We start from the raw sequence: 25314 nt of genomic DNA, 5'->3' as shown, positions 1-25314 counted from the left end.
GCCCAGCAAGATGCTGGGTGGCAAACTAGATGTCACATACCCAGCAAAATAAACAGTGTGTGCGCACATAGATGCCAGGTGGCCACGAAAAAGCCATGTGTCCACCAAATAAAGGCTGGTTGCCTGTCAAGATGCTATGTGGGCATCAAAAGAAACGCTGGGTGCCCACCAAGATGCCAGGTGTCCACCAAAAGAAATTGCACGTGCCCATCAAGATGACACGTGGCCAGCAAAAGACATGTCAGCTGCCCACCAAAAGAAATCCTGCATGCCCACAAAAACGCCATGTGGCCACCAAAACACCACATGCCCACAAGAATAAGCGATGGGTGCCCAGCAAACAAAATGCCAGCTGCCCACCAAAAGAAACGGTGGGTGCCAACCAAGATGCCAGGTGGCCAGCAAAATAAAAGCTGGCTGCATAGCAAGATGCCAGGTGCCCACGAAAAGAAATGCCAGCTGCCCACCAAAATGCAACCTGCCAACCAAAATAAATGCCACGTGCCCAACAAAACAAAACCTGGCTGCCCACCAAAACACCATGTGGCCACCAAAACACCACATGGCGACTAAAACATCACATGCCCTCAAGAATAAATGATGGGTGCCCAGCAAACGAAATGCCAAGTGCCAAACAAAATGCCAGGTGCCCACCAATAGAAATGGTGGGTGCCAACCATGATGGCTGGTGTCCACCAAAATAAACGCTGGCCGCGCACCGAGACGCCAGGTGGCCACAAAAATACCACGTGCCCACAAAACTAGTGCCGAGTGCCCACCAAGATGCCAGGTGGCCACCAAAATGCCATGTGGCCACCAAAAGAAGTGCCAGGTGCCCACCAAGATGCTGCGTGCCCACCAAAAGGAACACCGGCTGCTCACCAAGATGCCAGATGACCACCAAAATGCCACGTGTCTGCCAAGAGAAACACCGGGTGCCCACCAAGACGCCATGTGCCCACACAAAAGAAATGCTGGGTGCCCAACAAGATGCAGGGTGCTCAGCAAAATAAAGCTGGGTGCCCACCAAGATGCCAGGTGACCACAAGAACACCATGTGCCCAACAAAATAAATGGTGCGTCCCTATGAAGATGCCAGATGGACACCACAAGAAGTGCTGGGTGCCCACCAAGATACCAGGTGGCCACCAAAACACCAGGTGTAAATTAAAAGAATCTCGAGGTGCCCACCAAGGTGCCAGGTGGCCACCAAATTAAATACTGGGTGGTGAAGGAAATACCAGGGCGCCACCTGGTGAAACACTCGGGGTAAGCATTTAGGTGGCCATCAAGATAAAGTCTAGGTGCCCACCAAGATGCCACCTGGCCACCAAATTAAACGCTTGCTGCTCATCAGTATTCCAGGTGGCAACCAATACGCCAGGGGCCCACGAAAGGAAATGCCAGGTGGCCACCAAAACACAATGTGGCCACCTAAACTAATGCTGCGTGCGCACAAAGATGCCAGGTGGTCACTATAACGCCATGTGCTCACCCAGATAAATGCCAGATGCCCACCAAGATGTCAGGTGGCCACCAAAGAGTCATGTGCCCAGGAAAATCAACACTGGGTGCCCACCAAGATGCCAGGTGCCCACCAAAATGCCACATGCCCACCAAAAGAAAGGCTGGGTCCTTACCAAATGTTGGTGCTCTCCAAAATAGATGCTGGGTGCCCAGCAAGATGCCAGGTGGCACCCAAAATGCCACATGCCCACCAAAAGATACACTGGGTGCCCAGCAAGATGCTGGGTGGCAAACTAGATGTCACATACCCAGCAAAATAAACAGTGTGTGCGCACATAGATGCCAGGTGGCCACGAAAAAGCCATGTGTCCACCAAATAAAGGCTGGTTGCCTGTCAAGATGCTATGTGGGCATCAAAAGAAACGCTGGGTGCCCACCAAGATGCCAGGTGTCCACCAAAAGAAATTGCATGTGCCCATCAAGATGACACGTGGCCAGCAAAAGACATGTCAGCTGCCCACCAAAAGAAATCCTGCATGCCCACAAAAACGCCATGTGGCCACCAAAACACCACATGCCCACAAGAATAAGCGATGGGTGCCCAGCAAACAAAATGCCAGCTGCCCACCAAAAGAAACGGTGGGTGCCAACCAAGATGCCAGGTGGCCAGCAAAATAAAAGCTGGCTGCATAGCAAGATGCCAGGTGCCCACGAAAAGAAATGCCAGCTGCCCACCAAAATGCAACCTGCCAACCAAAATAAATGCCACGTGCCCAACAAAAGAAAACCTGGCTGCCCACCAAAACACCATGTGGCCACCAAAACACCACATGGCGACTAAAACATCACATGCCCTCAAGAATAAATGATGGGTGCCCAGCAAACGAAATGCCAAGTGCCAAACAAAACGCCAGGTTCCCACCAATACAAATGGTGGGTGCCAACCATGATGGCTGGTGTCCACCAAAATAAACGCTGGCCGCGCACCGAGACGCCAGGTGGCCACAAAAATACCACGTGCCCACCAAAACTAGTGCCGAGTGCCCACCAAGATGCCAGGTGGCCACCAAAATGCCATGTGGCCACCAAAAGAAGTGCCAGGTGCCCACCAAGATGCTGCGTGCCCACCAAAAGGAACACCGGCTGCTCACCAAGATGCCAGATGACCACCAAAATGCCACGTGTCTGCCAAGAGAAACACCGGGTGCCCACCAAGACGCCATGTGCCCACACAAAAGAAATGCTGGGTGCCCAACAAGATGCAGGGTGCTCAGCAAAATAAAGCTGGGTGCCCACCAAGATGCCAGGTGACCACAAGAACACCATGTGCCCAACAAAATAAATGGTGCGTCCCTATGAAGATGCCAGATGGACACCACAAGAAGTGCTGGGTGCCCACCAAGATACCAGGTGGCCACCAAAACACCAGGTGTAAATTAAAAGAATCTCCAGGTGCCCACCAAGGTGCCAGGTGGCCACCAAATTAAATACTGGGTGGTGAAGGTAATACCAGGGCGCCACCTGGTGAAACACTCGGGGTAAGCATTTAGGTGGCCATCAAGATAAAGTCTAGGTGCCCACCAAGATGCCACCTGGCCACCAAATTAAACGCTTGCTGCTCATCAGTATTCCAGGTGGCAACTAATACGCCAGGGGCCCACCAAAGGAAATGCCAGGTGGCCACCAAAACACAATGTGGCCACCTAAACTAATGCTGCGTGCGCACAAAGATGCCAGGTGGTCACTATAACGCCATGTGCTCACCCAGATAAATGCCAGATGCCCACCAAGATGTCAGGTGGCCACCAAAGAGTCATGTGCCCAGGAAAATCAACACTGGGTGCCCACCAAGATGCCAGGTGCCCACCAAAATGCCACATGCACACCAAAAGAAAGGCTGGGTCCTTACCAAATGTTGGTGCTCTCCAAAATAGATGCTGGGTGCCCAGCAAGATGCCAGGTGGCACCCAAAATGCCACATGCCCACCAAAAGATACACTGGGTGCCCAGCAAGATGCTGGGTGGCAAACTAGATGTCACATACCCAGCAAAATAAACAGTGTGTGCGCACATAGATGCCAGGTGGCCACGAAAAAGCCATGTGTCCACCAAATAAAGGCTGGTTGCCTGTCAAGATGCTATGTGGGCATCAAAAGAAACGCTGGGTGCCCACCAAGATGCCAGGTGTCCACCAAAAGAAATTGCACGTGCCCATCAAGATGACACGTGGCCAGCAAAAGACATGTCAGCTGCCCACCAAAAGAAATCCTGCATGCCCACAAAAACGCCATGTGGCCACCAAAACACCACATGCCCACAAGAATAAGCGATGGGTGCCCAGCAAACAAAATGCCAGGTGCCCACCAAAAGAAACGGTGGGTGCCAACCAAGATGCCAGGTGGCCAGCAAAATAAAAGCTGGCTGCATAGCAAGATGCCAGGTGCCCACGAAAAGAAATGCCAGCTGCCCACCAAAATGCAACCTGCCAACCAAAATAAATGCCACGTGCCCAACAAAAGAAAACCTGGCTGCCCACCAAAACACCATGTGGCCACCAAAACACCACATGGCGACTAAAACATCACATGCCCTCAAGAATAAATGATGGGTGCCCAGCAAACGAAATGCCAAGTGCCCAACAAAATGCCAAGTGCCCACCAATAGAAATGGTGGGTGCCAACCATGATGGCTGGTGTCCACCAAAATAAACGCTGGCTGCGCACCGAGACGCCAGGTGGCCACAAAAATACCACATGCCCACAAAACTAGTGCCGAGTGCCCACCAAGATGCCAGGTGGCCACCAAAATGCCATGTGGCCACCAAAAGAAGTGCCAGGTGCCCACCAAGATGCTGCGTGCCCACCAAAAGGAACACCGGCTGCTCACCAAGATGCCAGGTGACCACCAAAATGCCATGTGTCTGCCAAGAGAAACACCGGGTGCCCACCAAGACGCCATGTGCCCACACAAAAGAAATGCTGGGTGCCCAACAAGATGCAGGGTGCTCAGCAAAATAAAGCTGGGTGCCCACCAAGATGCCAGGTGACCACAAGAACACCATGTGCCCAACAAAATAAATTTTGCGTCCCTATGAAGATGCCAGATGGACACCACAAGAAGTGCTGGGTGCCCACCAAGATACCAGGTGGCCACCAAAACACCAGGTGTAAATTAAAAGAATCTCGAGGTGCCCACCAAGGTGCCAGGTGGCCACCAAATTAAATACTGGGTGGTGAAGGAAATACCAGGGCGCCACCTGGTGAAACACTCGGGGTAAGCATTTAGGTGGCCATCAAGATAAAGACTAGGTGCCCACCAAGATGCCAGCTGGCCACCAAAAGAAACGCTTGCTGCTCATCAGTATTCCAGGTGGCAACCAATACGCCAGGGGCCCACGAAAGGAAATGCCAGGTGGCCACCAAAACACAATGTGGCCACCTAAACTAATGCTGCGTGCGCACAAAGATGCCAGGTGGTCACTATAACGCCATGTGCTCACCCAGATAAATGCCAGATGCCCACCAAGATGTCAGGTGGCCACCAAATAGTCATGTGCCCAGGAAAATCAACACTGGGTGCCCACCAAGATGCCAGGTGTCCACCAAAAGAAATTGCACGTGCCCATCAAGATGACACGTGGCCAGCAAAAGACATGTCAGCTGCCCACCAAAAGAAATCCTGCATGCCCACAAAAACGCCATGTGGCCACCAAAACACCACATGCCCACAAGAATAAGCGATGGGTGCCCAGCAAACAAAATGCCAGGTGCCCACCAAAAGAAACGGTGGGTGCCAACCAAGATGCCAGGTGGCCAGCAAAATAAAAGCTGGCTGCATAGCAAGATGCCAGGTGCCCACGAAAAGAAATGCCAGCTGCCCACCAAAATGCAACCTGCCAACCAAAATAAATGCCACGTGCCCAACAAAACAAAACCTGGCTGCCCACCAAAACACCATGTGGCCACCAAAACACCACATGGCGACTAAAACATCACATGCCCTCAATAATAAATGATGGGTGCCCAGCAAACGAAATGCCAAGTGCCAAACAAAATGCCAGGTTCCCACCAATAGAAATGGTGGGTGCCAACCATGATGGCTGGTGTCCACCAAAATAAACGCTGGCTGCGCACCGAGACGCCAGGTGGCCACAAAAATACCACGTGCCCACCAAAACTAGTGCCGAGTGCCCACCAAGATGCCAGGTGGCCACCAAAATGCCATGTGGCCACCAAAAGAAGTGCCAGGTGCCCACCAAGATGCTGCGTGCCCACCAAAAGGAACACCGGCTGCTCACCAAGATGCCAGGTGACCACCAAAATGCCATGTGTCTGCCAAGAGAAACACCGGGTGCCCACCAAGACGCCATGTGCCCACCGAAAAGAAATGCTGGGTGCCCAACAAGATGCAGGGTGCTCAGCAAAATAAAGCTGGGTGCCCACCAAGATGCCAGGTGACCACAAGAACACCATGTGCCCAACAAAATAAATGGTGCGTCCCTATGAAGATGCCAGATGGACACCACAAGAAGTGCTGGGTGCCCACCAAGATACCAGGTGGCCACCAAAACACCAGGTGTAAATTAAAAGAATCTCGAGGTGCCCACCAAGGTGCCAGGTGGCCACCAAATTAAATACTGGGTGGTGAAGGTAATACCAGGGCGCCACCTGGTGAAACACTCGGGGTAAGCATTTAGGTGGCCATCAAGATAAAGTCTAGGTGCCCACCAAGATGCCAGCTGGCCACCAAATTAAACGCTTGCTGCTCATCAGTATTCCAGGTGGCAACCAATACGCCAGGGGCCCACGAAAGGAAATGCCAGGTGGCCACCAAAACACAATGTGGCCACCTAAACTAATGCTGCGTGCGCACAAAGATGCCAGGTGGTCACTATAACGCCATGTGCTCACCCAGATAAATGCCAGATGCCCACCAAGATGTCAGGTGGCCACCAAAGAGTCATGTGCCCAGGAAAATCAACACTGGGTGCCCACCAAGATGCCAGGTGCCCACCAAAATGCCACATGCACACCAAAAGAAAGGCTGGGTCCTCACCAAATGTTGGTGCTCTCCAAAATAGATGCTGGGTGCCCAGCAAGATGCCAGGTGGCACCCAAAATGCCACATGCCCACCAAAAGATACACTGGGTGCCCAGCAAGATGCTGGGTGGCAAACTAGATGTCACATACCCAGCAAAATAAACAGTGTGTGCGCACATAGATGCCAGGTGGCCACGAAAAAGCCATGTGTCCACCAAATAAAGGCTGGTTGCCTGTCAAGATGCTATGTGGGCATCAAAAGAAACGCTGGGTGCCCACCAAGATGCCAGGTGTCCACCAAAAGAAATTGCACGTGCCCATCAAGATGACACGTGGCCAGCAAAAGACATGTCAGCTGCCCACCAAAAGAAATCCTGCATGCCCACAAAAACGCCATGTGGCCACCAAAACACCACATGCCCACAAGAATAAGCGATGGGTGCCCAGCAAACAAAATGCCAGGTGCCCACCAAAAGAAACGGTGGGTGCCAACCAAGATGCCAGGTGGCCAGCAAAATAAAAGCTGGCTGCATAGCAAGATGCCAGGTGCCCACGAAAAGAAATGCCAGCTGCCCACCAAAATGCAACCTGCCAACCAAAATAAATGCCACGTGCCCAACAAAAGAAAACCTGGCTGCCCACCAAAACACCATGTGGCCACCAAAACACCACATGGCGACTAAAACATCACATGCCCTCAAGAATAAATGATGGGTGCCCAGCAAACGAAATGCCAAGTGCCCAACAAAATGCCAAGTGCCCACCAATAGAAATGGTGGGTGCCAACCATGATGGCTGGTGTCCACCAAAATAAACGCTGGCTGCGCACCGAGACGCCAGGTGGCCACAAAAATACCACATGCCCACAAAACTAGTGCCGAGTGCCCACCAAGATGCCAGGTGGCCACCAAAATGCCATGTGGCCACCAAAAGAAGTGCCAGGTGCCCACCAAGATGCTGCGTGCCCACCAAAAGGAACACCGGCTGCTCACCAAGATGCCAGGTGACCACCAAAATGCCATGTGTCTGCCAAGAGAAACACCGGGTGCCCACCAAGACGCCATGTGCCCACACAAAAGAAATGCTGGGTGCCCAACAAGATGCAGGGTGCTCAGCAAAATAAAGCTGGGTGCCCACCAAGATGCCAGGTGACCACAAGAACACCATGTGCCCAACAAAATAAATTTTGCGTCCCTATGAAGATGCCAGATGGACACCACAAGAAGTGCTGGGTGCCCACCAAGATACCAGGTGGCCACCAAAACACCAGGTGTAAATTAAAAGAATCTCGAGGTGCCCACCAAGGTGCCAGGTGGCCACCAAATTAAATACTGGGTGGTGAAGGAAATACCAGGGCGCCACCTGGTGAAACACTCGGGGTAAGCATTTAGGTGGCCATCAAGATAAAGACTAGGTGCCCACCAAGATGCCAGCTGGCCACCAAAAGAAACGCTTGCTGCTCATCAGTATTCCAGGTGGCAACCAATACGCCAGGGGCCCACGAAAGGAAATGCCAGGTGGCCACCAAAACACAATGTGGCCACCTAAACTAATGCTGCGTGCGCACAAAGATGCCAGGTGGTCACTATAACGCCATGTGCTCACCCAGATAAATGCCAGATGCCCACCAAGATGTCAGGTGGCCACCAAATAGTCATGTGCCCAGGAAAATCAACACTGGGTGCCCACCAAGATGCCAGGTGTCCACCAAAAGAAATTGCACGTGCCCATCAAGATGACACGTGGCCAGCAAAAGACATGTCAGCTGCCCACCAAAAGAAATCCTGCATGCCCACAAAAACGCCATGTGGCCACCAAAACACCACATGCCCACAAGAATAAGCGATGGGTGCCCAGCAAACAAAATGCCAGGTGCCCACCAAAAGAAACGGTGGGTGCCAACCAAGATGCCAGGTGGCCAGCAAAATAAAAGCTGGCTGCATAGCAAGATGCCAGGTGCCCACGAAAAGAAATGCCAGCTGCCCACCAAAATGCAACCTGCCAACCAAAATAAATGCCACGTGCCCAACAAAACAAAACCTGGCTGCCCACCAAAACACCATGTGGCCACCAAAACACCACATGGCGACTAAAACATCACATGCCCTCAATAATAAATGATGGGTGCCCAGCAAACGAAATGCCAAGTGCCAAACAAAATGCCAGGTTCCCACCAATAGAAATGGTGGGTGCCAACCATGATGGCTGGTGTCCACCAAAATAAACGCTGGCTGCGCACCGAGACGCCAGGTGGCCACAAAAATACCACGTGCCCACCAAAACTAGTGCCGAGTGCCCACCAAGATGCCAGGTGGCCACCAAAATGCCATGTGGCCACCAAAAGAAGTGCCAGGTGCCCACCAAGATGCTGCGTGCCCACCAAAAGGAACACCGGCTGCTCACCAAGATGCCAGGTGACCACCAAAATGCCATGTGTCTGCCAAGAGAAACACCGGGTGCCCACCAAGACGCCATGTGCCCACCGAAAAGAAATGCTGGGTGCCCAACAAGATGCAGGGTGCTCAGCAAAATAAAGCTGGGTGCCCACCAAGATGCCAGGTGACCACAAGAACACCATGTGCCCAACAAAATAAATGGTGCGTCCCTATGAAGATGCCAGATGGACACCAGAAGAAGTGCTGGGTGCCCACCAAGATACCAGGTGGCCACCAAAACACCAGGTGTAAATTAAAAGAATCTCGAGGTGCCCACCAAGGTGCCAGGTGGCCACCAAATTAAATACTGGGTGGTGAAGGTAATACCAGGGCGCCACCTGGTGAAACACTCGGGGTAAGCATTTAGGTGGCCATCAAGATAAAGTCTAGGTGCCCACCAAGATGCCAGCTGGCCACCAAATTAAACGCTTGCTGCTCATCAGTATTCCAGGTGGCAACCAATACGCCAGGGGCCCACGAAAGGAAATGCCAGGTGGCCACCAAAACACAATGTGGCCACCTAAACTAATGCTGCGTGCGCACAAAGATGCCAGGTGGTCACTATAACGCCATGTGCTCACCCAGATAAATGCCAGATGCCCACCAAGATGTCAGGTGGCCACCAAAGAGTCATGTGCCCAGGAAAATCAACACTGGGTGCCCACCAAGATGCCAGGTGCCCACCAAAATGCCACATGCCCACCAAAAGAAAGGCTGGGTCCTCACCAAATGTTGGTGCTCTCCAAAATAGATGCTGGGTGCCCAGCAAGATGCCAGGTGGCACCCAAAATGCCACATGCCCACCAAAAGATACACTGGGTGCCCAGCAAGATGCTGGGTGGCAAACTAGATGTCACATACCCAGCAAAATAAACAGTGTGTGCGCACATAGATGCCAGGTGGCCACGAAAAAGCCATGTGTCCACCAAATAAAGGCTGGTTGCCTGTCAAGATGCTATGTGGGCATCAAAAGAAACGCTGGGTGCCCACCAAGATGCCAGGTGTCCACCAAAAGAAATTGCACGTGCCCATCAAGATGACACGTGGCCAGCAAAAGACATGTCAGCTGCCCACCAAAAGAAATCCTGCATGCCCACAAAAACGCCATGTGGCCACCAAAACACCACATGCCCACAAGAATAAGCGATGGGTGCCCAGCAAACAAAATGCCAGGTGCCCACCAAAAGAAACGGTGGGTGCCAACCAAGATGCCAGGTGGCCAGCAAAATAAAAGCTGGCTGCATAGCAAGATGCCAGGTGCCCACGAAAAGAAATGCCAGCTGCCCACCAAAATGCAACCTGCCAACCAAAATAAATGCCACGTGCCCAACAAAACAAAACCTGGCTGCCCACCAAAACACCATGTGGCCACCAAAACACCACATGGCGACTAAAACATCACATGCCCTCAAGAATAAATGATGGGTGCCCAGCAAACGAAATGCCAAGTGCCCAACAAAATGCCAGGTTCCCACCAATAGAAATGGTGGGTGCCAACCATGATGGCTGGTGTCCACCAAAATAAACGCTGGCTGCGCACCGAGACGCCAGGTGGCCACAAAAATACCACATGCCCACAAAACTAGTGCCGAGTGCCCACCAAGATGCCAGGTGGCCACCAAAATGCCATGTGGCCACCAAAATAAGTGCCAGGTGCCCACCAAGATGCTGCGTGCCCACCAAAAGGAACACCGGCTGCTCACCAAGATGCCAGGTGACCATCAAAATGCCATGTGTCTGCCAAGAGAAACACCGGGTGCCCACCAAGACGCCATGTGCCCACTGAAAAGAAATGCTGGGTGCCCAACAAGATGCAGGGTGCTCAGCAAAATAAAGCTGGGTGCCCACCAAGATGCCAGGTGACCACAAGAACACCATGTGCCCAACAAAATAAATGGTGCGTCCCTATGAAGATGCCAGATGGACACCACAAGAAGTGCTGGGTGCCCACCAAGATACCAGGTGGCCACCAAAACACCAGGTGTAAATTAAAAAACTCGAGGTGCCCACCAAGGTGCCAGGTGGGCACCAAATTAAATACTGGGTGGTGAAGGTAATACCAGGGCGCCACCTGGTGAAACACTCGGGGTAAGCATTTAGGTGGCCATCAAGATAAAGTCTAGGTGCCCACCAAGATGCCACCTGGCCACCAAATTAAACGCTTGCTGCTCATCAGTATTCCAGGTGGCAACCAATACGCCAGGGGCCCACGAAAGGAAATGCCAGGTGGCCACCAAAACACAATGTGGCCACCTAAACTAATGCTGCGTGCGCACAAAGATGCCAGGTGGTCACTATAACGCCATGTGCTCACCCAGATAAATGCCAGATGCCCACCAAGATGTCAGGTGGCCACCAAATAGTCATGTGCCCAGGAAAATCAACACTGGGTGCCCACCAAGATGCCAGGTGCCCACCAAAATGCCACATGCCCACCAAAAGAAAGGCTGGGTCCTTACCAAATGTTGGTGCTCTCCAAAATAGATGCTGGGTGCCCAGCAAGATGCCAGGTGGCACCCAAAATGCCACATGCCCACCAAAAGATACACTGGGTGCCCAGCAAGATGCTGGGTGGCAAACTAGATGTCACATACCCAGCAAAATAAACAGTGTGTGCGCACATAGATGCCAGGTGGCCACGAAAAAGCCATGTGTCCACCAAATAAAGGCTGGTTGCCTGTCAAGATGCTATGTGGGCATCAAAAGAAACGCTGGGTGCCCACCAAGATGCCAGGTGTCCACCAAAAGAAATTGCACGTGCCCATCAAGATGACACGTGGCCAGCAAAAGACATGTCAGCTGCCCACCAAAAGAAATCCTGCATGCCCACAAAAACGCCATGTGGCCACCAAAACACCACATGCCCACAAGAATAAGCGATGGGTGCCCAGCAAACAAAATGCCAGCTGCCCACCAAAAGAAACGGTGGGTGCCAACCAAGATGCCAGGTGGCCAGCAAAATAAAAGCTGGCTGCATAGCAAGATGCCAGGTGCCCACGAAAAGAAATGCCAGCTGCCCACCAAAATGCAACCTGCCAACCAAAATAAATGCCACGTGCCCAACAAAAGAAAACCTGGCTGCCCACCAAAACACCATGTGGCTACCAAAACACCACATGGCGACTAAAACATCACATGCCCTCAAGAATAAATGATGGGTGCCCAGCAAACGAAATGCCAAGTGCCAAACAAAATGCCAGGTTCCCACCAATACAAATGGTGGGTGCCAACCATGATGGCTGGTGTCCACCAAAATAAACGCTGGCCGCGCACCGAGACGCCAGGTGGCCACAAAAATACCACGTGCCCACCAAAACTAGTGCCGAGTGCCCACCAAGATGCCAGGTGGCCACCAAAATGCCATGTGGCCACCAAAAGAAGTGCCAGGTGCCCACCAAGATGCTGCGTGCCCACCAAAAGGAACACCGGCTGCTCACCAAGATGCCAGGTGACCACCAAAATGCCATGTGTCTGCCAAGAGAAACACCGGGTGCCCACCAAGACGCCATGTGCCCACCGAAAAGAAATGCTGGGTGCCCAACAAGATGCAGGGTGCTCACCAAAATAAAGCTGGGTGCCCACCAAGATGCCAGGTGACCACAAGAACACCATGTGCCCAACAAAATAAATGGTGCGTCCCTATGAAGATGCCAGATGGACACCACAAGAAGTGCTGGGTGCCCACCAAGATACCAGGTGGCCACCAAAACACCAGGTGTAAATTAAAAGAATCTCGAGGTGCCCACCAAGGTGCCAGGTGGCCACCAAATTAAATACTGGGTGGTGAAGGTAATACCAGGGCGCCACCTGGTGAAACACTCGGGGTAAGCATTTAGGTGGCCATCAAGATAAAGTCTAGGTGCCCACCAAGATGCCACCTGGCCACCAAATTAAACGCTTGCTGCTCATCAGTATTCCAGGTGGCAACCAATACGCCAGGGGCCCACGAAAGGAAATGCCAGGTGGCCACCAAAACACAATGTGGCCACCTAAACTAATGCTGCGTGCGCACAAAGATGCCAGGTGGTCACTATAACGCCATGTGCTCACCCAGATAAATGCCAGATGCCCACCAAGATGTCAGGTGGCCACCAAAGAGTCATGTGCCCAGGAAAATCAACACTGGGTGCCCACCAAGATGCCAGGTGCCCACCAAAATGCCACATGCCCACCAAAAGAAAGGCTGGGTCCTTACCAAATGTTGGTGCTCTCCAAAATAGATGCTGGGTGCCCAGCAAGATGCCAGGTGGCACCCAAAATGCCACATGCCCACCAAAAGATACACTGGGTGCCCAGCAAGATGCTGGGTGGCAAACTAGATGTCACATACCCAGCAAAATAAACAGTGTGTGCGCACATAGATGCCAGGTGGCCACGAAAAAGCCATGTGTCCACCAAATAAAGGCTGGTTGCCTGTCAAGATGCTATGTGGGCATCAAAAGAAACGCTGGGTGCCCACCAAGATGCCAGGTGTCCACCAAAAGAAATTGCACGTGCCCATCAAGATGACACGTGGCCAGCAAAAGACATGTCAGCTGCCCACCAAAAGAAATCCTGCATGCCCACAAAAACGCCATGTGGCCACCAAAACACCACATGCCCACAAGAATAAGCGATGGGTGCCCAGCAAACAAAATGCCAGCTGCCCACCAAAAGAAACGGTGGGTGCCAACCAAGATGCCAGGTGGCCAGCAAAATAAAAGCTGGCTGCATAGCAAGATGCCAGGTGCCCACGAAAAGAAATGCCAGCTGCCCACCAAAATGCAACCTGCCAACCAAAATAAATGCCACGTGCCCAACAAAAGAAAACCTGGCTGCCCACCAAAACACCATGTGGCTACCAAAACACCACATGGCGACTAAAACATCACATGCCCTCAAGAATAAATGATGGGTGCCCAGCAAACGAAATGCCAAGTGCCAAACAAAACGCCAGGTTCCCACCAATACAAATGGTGGGTGCCAACCATGATGGCTGGTGTCCACCAAAATAAACGCTGGCCGCGCACCGAGACGCCAGGTGGCCACAAAAATACCACATGCCCACAAAACTAGTGCCGAGTGCCCACCAAGATGCCAGGTGGCCACCAAAATGCCATGTGGCCACCAAAATAAGTGCCAGGTGCCCACCAAGATGCTGCGTGCCCACCAAAAGGAACACCGGCTGCTCACCAAGATGCCAGGTGACCATCAAAATGCCATGTGTCTGCCAAGAGAAACACCGGGTGCCCACCAAGACGCCATGTGCCCACTGAAAAGAAATGCTGGGTGCCCAACAAGATGCAGGGTGCTCAGCAAAATAAAGCTGGGTGCCCACCAAGATGCCAGGTGACCACAAGAACACCATGTGCCCAACAAAATAAATGGTGCGTCCCTATGAAGATGCCAGATGGACACCACAAGAAGTGCTGGGTGCCCACCAAGATACCAGGTGGCCACCAAAACACCAGGTGTAAATTAAAAAACTCGAGGTGCCCACCAAGGTGCCAGGTGGGCACCAAATTAAATACTGGGTGGTGAAGGTAATACCAGGGCGCCACCTGGTGAAACACTCGGGGTAAGCATTTAGGTGGCCATCAAGATAAAGTCTAGGTGCCCACCAAGATGCCACCTGGCCACCAAATTAAACGCTTGCTGCTCATCAGTATTCCAGGTGGCAACCAATACGCCAGGGGCCCACGAAAGGAAATGCCAGGTGGCCACCAAAACACAATGTGGCCACCTAAACTAATGCTGCGTGCGCACAAAGATGCCAGGTGGTCACTATAACGCCATGTGCTCACCCAGATAAATGCCAGATGCCCACCAAGATGTCAGGTGGCCACCAAATAGTCATGTGCCCAGGAAAATCAACACTGGGTGCCCACCAAGATGCCAGGTGCCCACCAAAATGCCACATGCCCACCAAAAGAAAGGCTGGGTCCTTACCAAATGTTGGTGCTCTCCAAAATAGATGCTGGGTGCCCAGCAAGATGCCAGGTGGCACCCAAAATGCCACATGCCCACCAAAAGATACACTGGGTGCCCAGCAAGATGCTGGGTGGCAAACTAGATGTCACATACCCAGCAAAATAAACAGTGTGTGCGCACATAGATGCCAGGTGGCCACGAAAAAGCCATGTGTCCACCAAATAAAGGCTGGTTGCCTGTCAAGATGCTATGTGGGCATCAAAAGAAACGCTGGGTGCCCACCAAGATGCCAGGTGTCCACCAAAAGAAATTGCACGTGCCCATCAAGATGACACGTGGCCAGCAAAAGACATGTCAGCTGCCCACCAAAAGAAATCCTGCATGCCCACAAAAACGCCATGTGGCCACCAAAACACCACATGCCCACAAGAATAAGCGATGGGTGCCCAGCAAACAAAATGCCAGCTGCCCACCAAAAGAAACGGTGGGTGCCAACCAAGATGCCAGGTGGCCAGCAAAATAAAAGCTGGCTGCATAGCAAGATGCCAGGTGCCCACGAAAAGAAATGCCAGCTGCCCACCAAAATGCAACCTGCCAACCAAAATAAATGCCACGTGCCCAACAAAAGAAAACCTGGCTGCCCACCAAAACACCATGTGGCTACCAAAACACCACATGGCGACTAAAACATCACATGCCCTCAAGAATAAATGATGGGTGCCCAGCAAACGAAATGCCAAGTGCCAAACAAAATGCCAGGTTCCCACCAATACAAATGGTGGGTGCCAACCATGATGGCTGGTGTCCACCAAAATAAACGCTGGCCGCGCACCGAGACGCCAGGTGGCCACAAAAATACCACGTGCCCACCAAAACTAGTGCCGAGTGCCCACCAAGATGCCAGGTGGCCACCAAAATGCCATGTGGCCACCAAAAGAAGTGCCAGGTGCCCACCAAGATGCTGCGTGCCCACCAAAAGGAACACCGGCTGCTCACCAAGATGCCAGGTGACCACCAAAATGCCATGTGTCTGCCAAGAGAAACACCGGGTGCCCACCAAGACGCCATGTGCCCACCGAAAAGAAATGCTGGGTGCCCAACAAGATGCAGGGTGCTCACCAAAATAAAGCTGGGTGCCCACCAAGATGCCAGGTGACCACAAGAACACCATGTGCCCAACAAAATAAATGGTGCGTCCCTATGAAGATGCCAGATGGACACCACAAGAAGTGCTGGGTGCCCACCAAGATACCAGGTGGCCACCAAAACACCAGGTGTAAATTAAAAGAATCTCGAGGTGCCCACCAAGGTGCCAGGTGGCCACCAAATTAAATACTGGGTGGTGAAGGTAATACCAGGGCGCCACCTGGTGAAACACTCGGGGTAAGCATTTAGGTGGCCATCAAGATAAAGTCTAGGTGCCCACCAAGATGCCACCTGGCCACCAAATTAAACGCTTGCTGCTCATCAGTATTCCAGGTGGCAACCAATACGCCAGGGGCCCACGAAAGGAAATGCCAGGTGGCCACCAAAACACAATGTGGCCACCTAAACTAATGCTGCGTGCGCACAAAGATGCCAGGTGGTCACTATAACGCCATGTGCTCACCCAGATAAATGCCAGATGCCCACCAAGATGTCAGGTGGCCACCAAAGAGTCATGTGCCCAGGAAAATCAACACTGGGTGCCCACCAAGATGCCAGGTGCCCACCAAAATGCCACATGCCCACCAAAAGAAAGGCTGGGTCCTTACCAAATGTTGGTGCTCTCCAAAATAGATGCTGGGTGCCCAGCAAGATGCCAGGTGGCACCCAAAATGCCACATGCCCACCAAAAGATACACTGGGTGCCCAGCAAGATGCTGGGTGGCAAACTAGATGTCACATACCCAGCAAAATAAACAGTGTGTGCGCACATAGATGCCAGGTGGCCACGAAAAAGCCATGTGTCCACCAAATAAAGGCTGGTTGCCTGTCAAGATGCTATGTGGGCATCAAAAGAAACGCTGGGTGCCCACCAAGATGCCAGGTGTCCACCAAAAGAAATTGCACGTGCCCATCAAGATGACACGTGGCCAGCAAAAGACATGTCAGCTGCCCACCAAAAGAAATCCTGCATGCCCACAAAAACGCCATGTGGCCACCAAAACACCACATGCCCACAAGAATAAGCGATGGGTGCCCAGCAAACAAAATGCCAGCTGCCCACCAAAAGAAACGGTGGGTGCCAACCAAGATGCCAGGTGGCCAGCAAAATAAAAGCTGGCTGCATAGCAAGATGCCAGGTGCCCACGAAAAGAAATGCCAGCTGCCCACCAAAATGCAACCTGCCAACCAAAATAAATGCCACGTGCCCAACAAAAGAAAACCTGGCTGCCCACCAAAACACCATGTGGCTACCAAAACACCACATGGCGACTAAAACATCACATGCCCTCAAGAATAAATGATGGGTGCCCAGCAAACGAAATGCCAAGTGCCAAACAAAACGCCAGGTTCCCACCAATACAAATGGTGGGTGCCAACCATGATGGCTGGTGTCCACCAAAATAAACGCTGGCCGCGCACCGAGACGCCAGGTGGCCACAAAAATACCACGTGCCCACCAAAACTAGTGCCAAGTGCCCACCAAGATGCCAGGTGGCCACCAAAATGCCATGTGGCCACCAAAAGAAGTGCCAGGTGCCCACCAAGATGCTGCGTGCCCACCAAAAGGAACACCGGCTGCTCACCAAGATGCCAGGTGACCACCAAAATGCCATGTGTCTGCCAAGAGAAACACCGGGTGCCCACCAAGACGCCATGTGCCCACTGAAAAGAAATGCTGGGTGCCCAACAAGATGCAGGGTGCTCAGCAAAATAAAGCTGGGTGCCCACCAAGATGCCAGGTGACCACAAGAACACCATGTGCCCAACAAAATAAATGGTGCGTCCCTATGAAGAGGCCAGATGGACACCACAAGAAGTGCTGGGTGCCCACCAAGATACCAGGTGGCCACCAAAACACCAGGTGTAAATTAAAAGAATCTCGAGGCGCCCACCAAGGTGCCAGGTGGCCACCAAATTAAATACTGGGTGGTGAAGGTAATACCAGGGCGCCACCTGGTGAAACACTCGGGGTAAGCATTTAGGTGGCCATCAAGATAAAGTCTAGGTGCCCACCAAGATGCCACCTGGCCACCAAATTAAACGCTTGCTGCTCATCAGTATTCCAGGTGGCAACCAATACGCCAGGGGCCCACGAAAGGAAATGCCAGGTGGCCACCAAAACACAATGTGGCCACCTAAACTAATGCTGCGTGCGCACAAAGATGCCAGGTGGTCACTATAACGCCATGTGCTCACCCAGATAAATGCCAGATGCCCACCAAGATGTCAGGTGGCCACCAAAGAGTCATGTGCCCAGGAAAATCAACACTGGGTGCCCAGCAAGATGCCAGGTGCCCACCAAAATGCCACATGCACACCAAAAGAAAGGCTGGGTCCTTACCAAATGTTGGTGCTCTCCAAAATAGATGCTGGGTGCCCAGCAAGATGCCAGGTGGCACCCAAAATGCCACATGCCCACCAAAAGATACACTGGGTGCCCAGCAAGATGCTGGGTGGCAAACTAGATGTCACATACCCAGCAAAATAAACAGTGTGTGCGCACATAGATGCCAGGTGGCCACGAAAAAGCCATGTGTCCACCAAATAAAGGCTGGTTGCCTGTCAAGATGCTATGTGGGCATCAAAAGAAACGCTGGGTGCCCACCAAGATGCCAGGTGTCCACCAAAAGAAATTGCACGTGCCCATCAAGATGACACGTGGCCAGCAAAAGACATGTCAGCTGCCCACCAAAAGAAATCCTGCATGCCCACAAAAACGCCATGTGGCCACCAAAACACCACATGCCCACAAGAATAAGCGATGGGTGCCCAGCAAACAAAATGCCAGCTGCCCACCAAAAGAAACGGTGGGTGCCAACCAAGATGCCAGGTGGCCAGCAAAATAAAAGCTGGCTGCATAGCAAGATGCCAGGTGCCCACGAAAAGAAATGCCAGCTGCCCACCAAAATGCAACCTGCCAACCAAAATAAATGCCACGTGCCCAACAAAAGAAAACCTGGCTGCCCACCAAAACACCATGTGGCCACCAAAACACCACATGGCGACTAAAACATCACATGCCCTCAAGAATAAATGATGGGTGCCCAGCAAACGAAATGCCAAGTGCCAAACAAAACGCCAGGTTCCCACCAATAGAAATGGTGGGTGCCAACCATGATGGCTGGTGTCCACCAAAATAAACGCTGGCTGCGCACCGAGACGCCAGGTGGCCACAAAAATACCACGTGCCCACCAAAACTAGTGCCGAGTGCCCACCAAGATGCCAGGTGGCCACCAAAATGCCATGTGGCCACCAAAAGAAGTGCCAGGTGCCCACCAAGATGCTGCGTGCCCACCAAAAGGAACACCGGCTGCTCACCAAGATGCCAGGTGACCACCAAAATGCCATGTGTCTGCCAAGAGAAACACCGGGTGCCCACCAAGACGCCATGTGCCCACCCAAAAGAAATGCTGGGTGCCCAACAAGATGCAGGGTGCTCACCAAAATAAAGCTGGGTGCCCACCAAGATGCCAGGTGACCACAAGAACACCATGTGCCCAACAAAATAAATGGTGCGTCCCTATGAAGATGCCAGATGGACACCACAAGAAGTGCTGCGTGCCCACCAAGATACCAGGTGGCCACCAAAACACCAGGTGTAAATTAAAAGAATCTCGAGGTGCCCACCAAGGTGCCAGGTGGCCACCAAATTAAATACTGGGTGGTGAAGGTAATACCAGGGCGCCACCTGGTGAAACACTCGGGGTAAGCATTTAGGTGGCCATCAAGATAAAGTCTAGGTGCCCACCAAGATGCCACCTGGCCACCAAATTAAACGCTTGCTGCTCATCAGTATTCCAGGTGGCAACCAATACGCCAGGGGCCCACGAAAGGAAATGCCAGGTGGCCACCAAAACACAATGTGGCCACCTAAACTAATGCTGCGTGCGCACAAAGATGCCAGGTGGTCACTATAACGCCATGTGCTCACCCAGATAAATGCCAGATGCCCACCAAGATGTCAGGTGGCCACCAAAGAGTCATGTGCCCAGGAAAATCAACACTGGGTGCCCACCAAGATGCCAGGTGCCCACCAAAATGCCACATGCACACCAAAAGAAAGGCTGGGTCCTTACCAAATGTTGGTGCTCTCCAAAATAGATGCTGGGTGCCCAGCAAGATGCCAGGTGGCACCCAAAATGCCACATGCCCACCAAAAGATACACTGGGTGCCCAGCAAGATGCTGGGTGGCAAACTAGATGTCACATACCCAGCAAAATAAACAGTGTGTGCGCACATAGATGCCAGGTGGCCACGAAAAAGCCATGTGTCCACCAAATAAAGGCTGGTTGCCTGTCAAGATGCTATGTGGGCATCAAAAGAAACGCTGGGTGCCCACCAAGATGCCAGGTGTCCACCAAAAGAAATTGCACGTGCCCATCAAGATGACACGTGGCCAGCAAAAGACATGTCAGCTGCCCACCAAAAGAAATCCTGCATGCCCACAAAAACGCCATGTGGCCACCAAAACACCACATGCCCACAAGAATAAGCGATGGGTGCCCAGCAAACAAAATGCCAGCTGCCCACCAAAAGAAACGGTGGGTGCCAACCAAGATGCCAGGTGGCCAGCAAAATAAAAGCTGGCTGCATAGCAAGATGCCAGGTGCCCACGAAAAGAAATGCCAGCTGCCCACCAAAATGCAACCTGCCAACCAAAATAAATGCCACGTGCCCAACAAAAGAAAACCTGGCTGCCCACCAAAACACCATGTGGCCACCAAAACACCACATGGCGACTAAAACATCACATGCCCTCAAGAATAAATGATGGGTGCCCAGCAAACGAAATGCCAAGTGCCAAACAAAACGCCAGGTTCCCACCAATAGAAATGGTGGGTGCCAACCATGATGGCTGGTGTCCACCAAAATAAACGCTGGCTGCGCACCGAGACGCCAGGTGGCCACAAAAATACCACGTGCCCACCAAAACTAGTGCCGAGTGCCCACCAAGATGCCAGGTGGCCACCAAAATGCCATGTGGCCACCAAAAGAAGTGCCAGGTGCCCACCAAGATGCTGCGTGCCCACCAAAAGGAACACCGGCTGCTCACCAAGATGCCAGGTGACCACCAAAATGCCATGTGTCTGCCAAGAGAAACACCGGGTGCCCACCAAGACGCCATGTGCCCACCCAAAAGAAATGCTGGGTGCCCAACAAGATGCAGGGTGCTCACCAAAATAAAGCTGGGTGCCCACCAAGATGCCAGGTGACCACAAGAACACCATGTGCCCAACAAAATAAATGGTGCGTCCCTATGAAGATGCCAGATGGACACCACAAGAAGTGCTGCGTGCCCACCAAGATACCAGGTGGCCACCAAAACACCAGGTGTAAATTAAAAGAATCTCGAGGTGCCCACCAAGGTGCCAGGTGGCCACCAAATTAAATACTGGGTGGTGAAGGTAATACCAGGGCGCCACCTGGTGAAACACTCGGGGTAAGCATTTAGGTGGCCATCAAGATAAAGTCTAGGTGCCCACCAAGATGCCACCTGGCCACCAAATTAAACGCTTGCTGCTCATCAGTATTCCAGGTGGCAACCAATACGCCAGGGGCCCACGAAAGGAAATGCCAGGTGGCCACCAAAACACAATGTGGCCACCTAAACTAATGCTGCGTGCGCACAAAGATGCCAGGTGGTCACTATAACGCCATGTGCTCACCCAGATAAATGCCAGATGCCCACCAAGATGTCAGGTGGCCACCAAAGAGTCATGTGCCCAGGAAAATCAACACTGGGTGCCCACCAAGATGCCAGGTGCCCACCAAAATGCCACATGCACACCAAAAGAAAGGCTGGGTCCTTACCAAATGTTGGTGCTCTCCAAAATAGATGCTGGGTGCCCAGCAAGATGCCAGGTGGCACCCAAAATGCCACATGCCCACCAAAAGATACACTGGGTGCCCAGCAAGATGCTGGGTGGCAAACTAGATGTCACATACCCAGCAAAATAAACAGTGTGTGCGCACATAGATGCCAGGTGGCCACGAAAAAGCCATGTGTCCACCAAATAAAGGCTGGTTGCCTGTCAAGATGCTATGTGGGCATCAAAAGAAACGCTGGGTGCCCACCAAGATGCCAGGTGTCCACCAAAAGAAATTGCACGTGCCCATCAAGATGACACGTGGCCAGCAAAAGACATGTCAGCTGCCCACCAAAAGAAATCCTGCATGCCCACAAAAACGCCATGTGGCCACCAAAACACCACATGCCCACAAGAATAAGCGATGGGTGCCCAGCAAACAAAATGCCAGGTGCCCACCAAAAGAAACGGTGGGTGCCAACCAAGATGCCAGGTGGCCAGCAAAATAAAAGCTGGCTGCATAGCAAGATGCCAGGTGCCCACGAAAAGAAATGCCAGCTGCCCACCAAAATGCAACCTGCCAACCAAAATAAATGCCACGTGCCCAACAAAAGAAAACCTGGCTGCCCACCAAAACACCATGTGGCCACCAAAACACCACATGGCGACTAAAACATCACATGCCCTCAAGAATAAATGATGGGTGCCCAGCAAACGAAATGCCAAGTGCCAAACAAAATGCCAGGTTCCCACCAATACAAATGATGGGTGCCAACCATGATGGCTGGTGTCCACCAAAATAAACGCTGGCTGCGCACCGAGACGCCAGGTGGCCACAAAAATACCACATGCCCACAGAACTAGTGCCGAGTGCCCACCAAGATGCCAGGTGGCCACCAAAATGCCATGTGGCCACCAAAAGAAGTGCCAGGTGCCCACCAAGATGCTGCGTGCCCACCAAAAGGAACACCGGCTGCTCACCAAGATGCCAGGTGACCACCAAAATGCCACGTGTCTGCCAAGAGAAACACCAGGTGCCCACCAAGACGCCATGTGCCCACACAAAAGAAATGCTGGGTGCCCAACAAGATGCAGGGTGCTCAGCAAAATAAAGCTGGGTGCCCACCAAGATGCCAGGTGACCACAAGAACACCATGTGCCCAACAAAATAAATGGTGCGTCCCTATGAAGATGCCAGATGGGCAGCACAAGAAGTGCTGGGTGCCCACCAAGATACCAGGTGGCCACCAAAACACCAGGTGTAAATTAAAAGAATCTCGAGGTGCCCACCAAGGTGCCAGGTGGCCACCAAATTAAATACTGGGTGGTGAAGGTAATACCAGGGCGCCACCTGGTGAAACACTCGGGGTAAGCATTTAGGTGGCCATCAAGATAAAGTCTAGGTGCCCACCAAGATGCCACCTGGCCACCAAATTAAACGCTTGCTGCTCATCAGTATTCCAGGTGGCAACCAATACGCCAGGGGCCCACGAAAGGAAATGCCAGGTGGCCAGCAAAACACAATGTGGCCACCTAAACTAATGCTGCGTGCGCACAAAGATGCCAGGTGGTCACTATAACGCCATGTGCTCACCCAGATAAATGCCAGATGCCCACCAAGATGTCAGGTGGCCACCAAAGAGTCATGTGCCCAGGAAAATCAACACTGGGTGCCCACCAAGATGCCAGGTGCCCACCAAAATGCCACATGCACACCAAAAGAAAGGCTGGGTCCTCACCAAATGTTGGTGCTCTCCAAAATAGATGCTGGGTGCCCAGCAAGATGCCAGGTGGCACCCAAAATGCCACATGCCCACCAAAAGATACACTGGGTGCCCAGCAAGATGCTGGGTGGCAAACTAGATGTCACATACCCAGCAAAATAAACAGTGTGTGCGCACATAGATGCCAGGTGGCCACGAAAAAGCCATGTGTCCACCAAATAAAGGCTGGTTGCCTGTCAAGATGCTATGTGGGCATCAAAAGAAACGCTGGGTGCCCACCAAGATGCCAGGTGTCCACCAAAAGAAATTGCACGTGCCCATCAAGATGACACGTGGCCAGCAAAAGACATGTCAGCTGCCCACCAAAAGAAATCCTGCATGCCCACAAAAACGCCATGTGGCCACCAAAACACCACATGCCCACAAGAATAAGCGATGGGTGCCCAGCAAACAAAATGCCAGCTGCCCACCAAAAGAAACGGTGGGTACCAACCAAGATGCCAGGTGGCCAGCAAAATAAAAGCTGGCTGCATAGCAAGATGCCAGGTGCCCACGAAAAGAAATGCCAGCTGCCCACCAAAATGCAACCTGCCAACCAAAATAAATGCCACGTGCCCAACAAAAGAAAACCTGGCTGCCCACCAAAACACCATGTGGCTACCAAAACACCACATGGCGACTAAAACATCACATGCCCTCAAGAATAAATGATGGGTGCCCAGCAAACGAAATGCCAAGTGCCAAACAAAACGCCAGGTTCCCACCAATACAAATGGTGGGTGCCAACCATGATGGCTGGTGTCCACCAAAATAAACGCTGGCCGCGCACCGAGACGCCAGGTGGCCACAAAAATACCACGTGCCCACCAAAACTAGTGCCGAGTGCCCACCAAGATGCCAGGTGGCCACCAAAATGCCATGTGGCCACCAAAAGAAGTGCCAGGTGCCCACCAAGATGCTGCGTGCCCACCAAAAGGAACACCGGCTGCTCACCAAGATGCCAGGTGACCACCAAAATGCCATGTGTCTGCCAAGAGAAACACCGGGTGCCCACCAAGACGCTATGTGCCCACACAAAAGAAATGCTGGGTGCCCAACAAGATGCAGGGTGCTCAGCAAAATAAAGCTGGGTGCCCACCAAGATGCCAGGTGACCACAAGAACACCATGTGCCCAACAAAATAAATGGTGCGTCCCTATGAAGATGCCAGATGGACACCACAAGAAGTGCTGGGTGCCCACCAAGATACCAGGTGGCCACCAAAACACCAGGTGTAAATTAAAAGAATCTCGAGGTGCCCACCAAGGTGCCAGGTGGCCACCAAATTAAATACTGGGTGGTGAAGGTAATACCAGGGCGCCACCTGGTGAAACACTCGGGGTAAGCATTTAGGTGGCCATCAAGATAAAGTCTAGGTGCCCACCAAGATGCCAGCTGGCCACCAAATTAAACGCTTGCTGCTCATCAGTATTCCAGGTGGCAACCAATACGCCAGGGGCCCACGAAAGGAAATGCCAGGTGGCCACCAAAACACAATGTGGCCACCTAAACTAATGCTGCGTGCGCACAAAGATGCCAGGTGGTCACTATAACGCCATGTGCTCACCCAGATAAATGCCAGATGCCCACCAAGATGTCAGGTGGCCACCAAAGAGTCATGTGCCCAGGAAAATCAACACTGGGTGCCCACCAAGATGCCAGGTGCCCACCAAAATGCCACATGCACACCAAAAGAAAGGCTGGGTCCTTACCAAATGTTGGTGCTCTCCAAAATAGATGC

Source organism: Opisthocomus hoazin, chromosome 13 (genome assembly GCF_030867145.1).
Source record: "Opisthocomus hoazin isolate bOpiHoa1 chromosome 13, bOpiHoa1.hap1, whole genome shotgun sequence".
In the NCBI taxonomy this organism is placed as follows: domain Eukaryota; kingdom Metazoa; phylum Chordata; class Aves; order Opisthocomiformes; family Opisthocomidae; genus Opisthocomus; species Opisthocomus hoazin.
The sequence above is the reverse complement of the archived record's forward strand: the minus strand, read 5'-3'. Positions refer to the sequence as shown.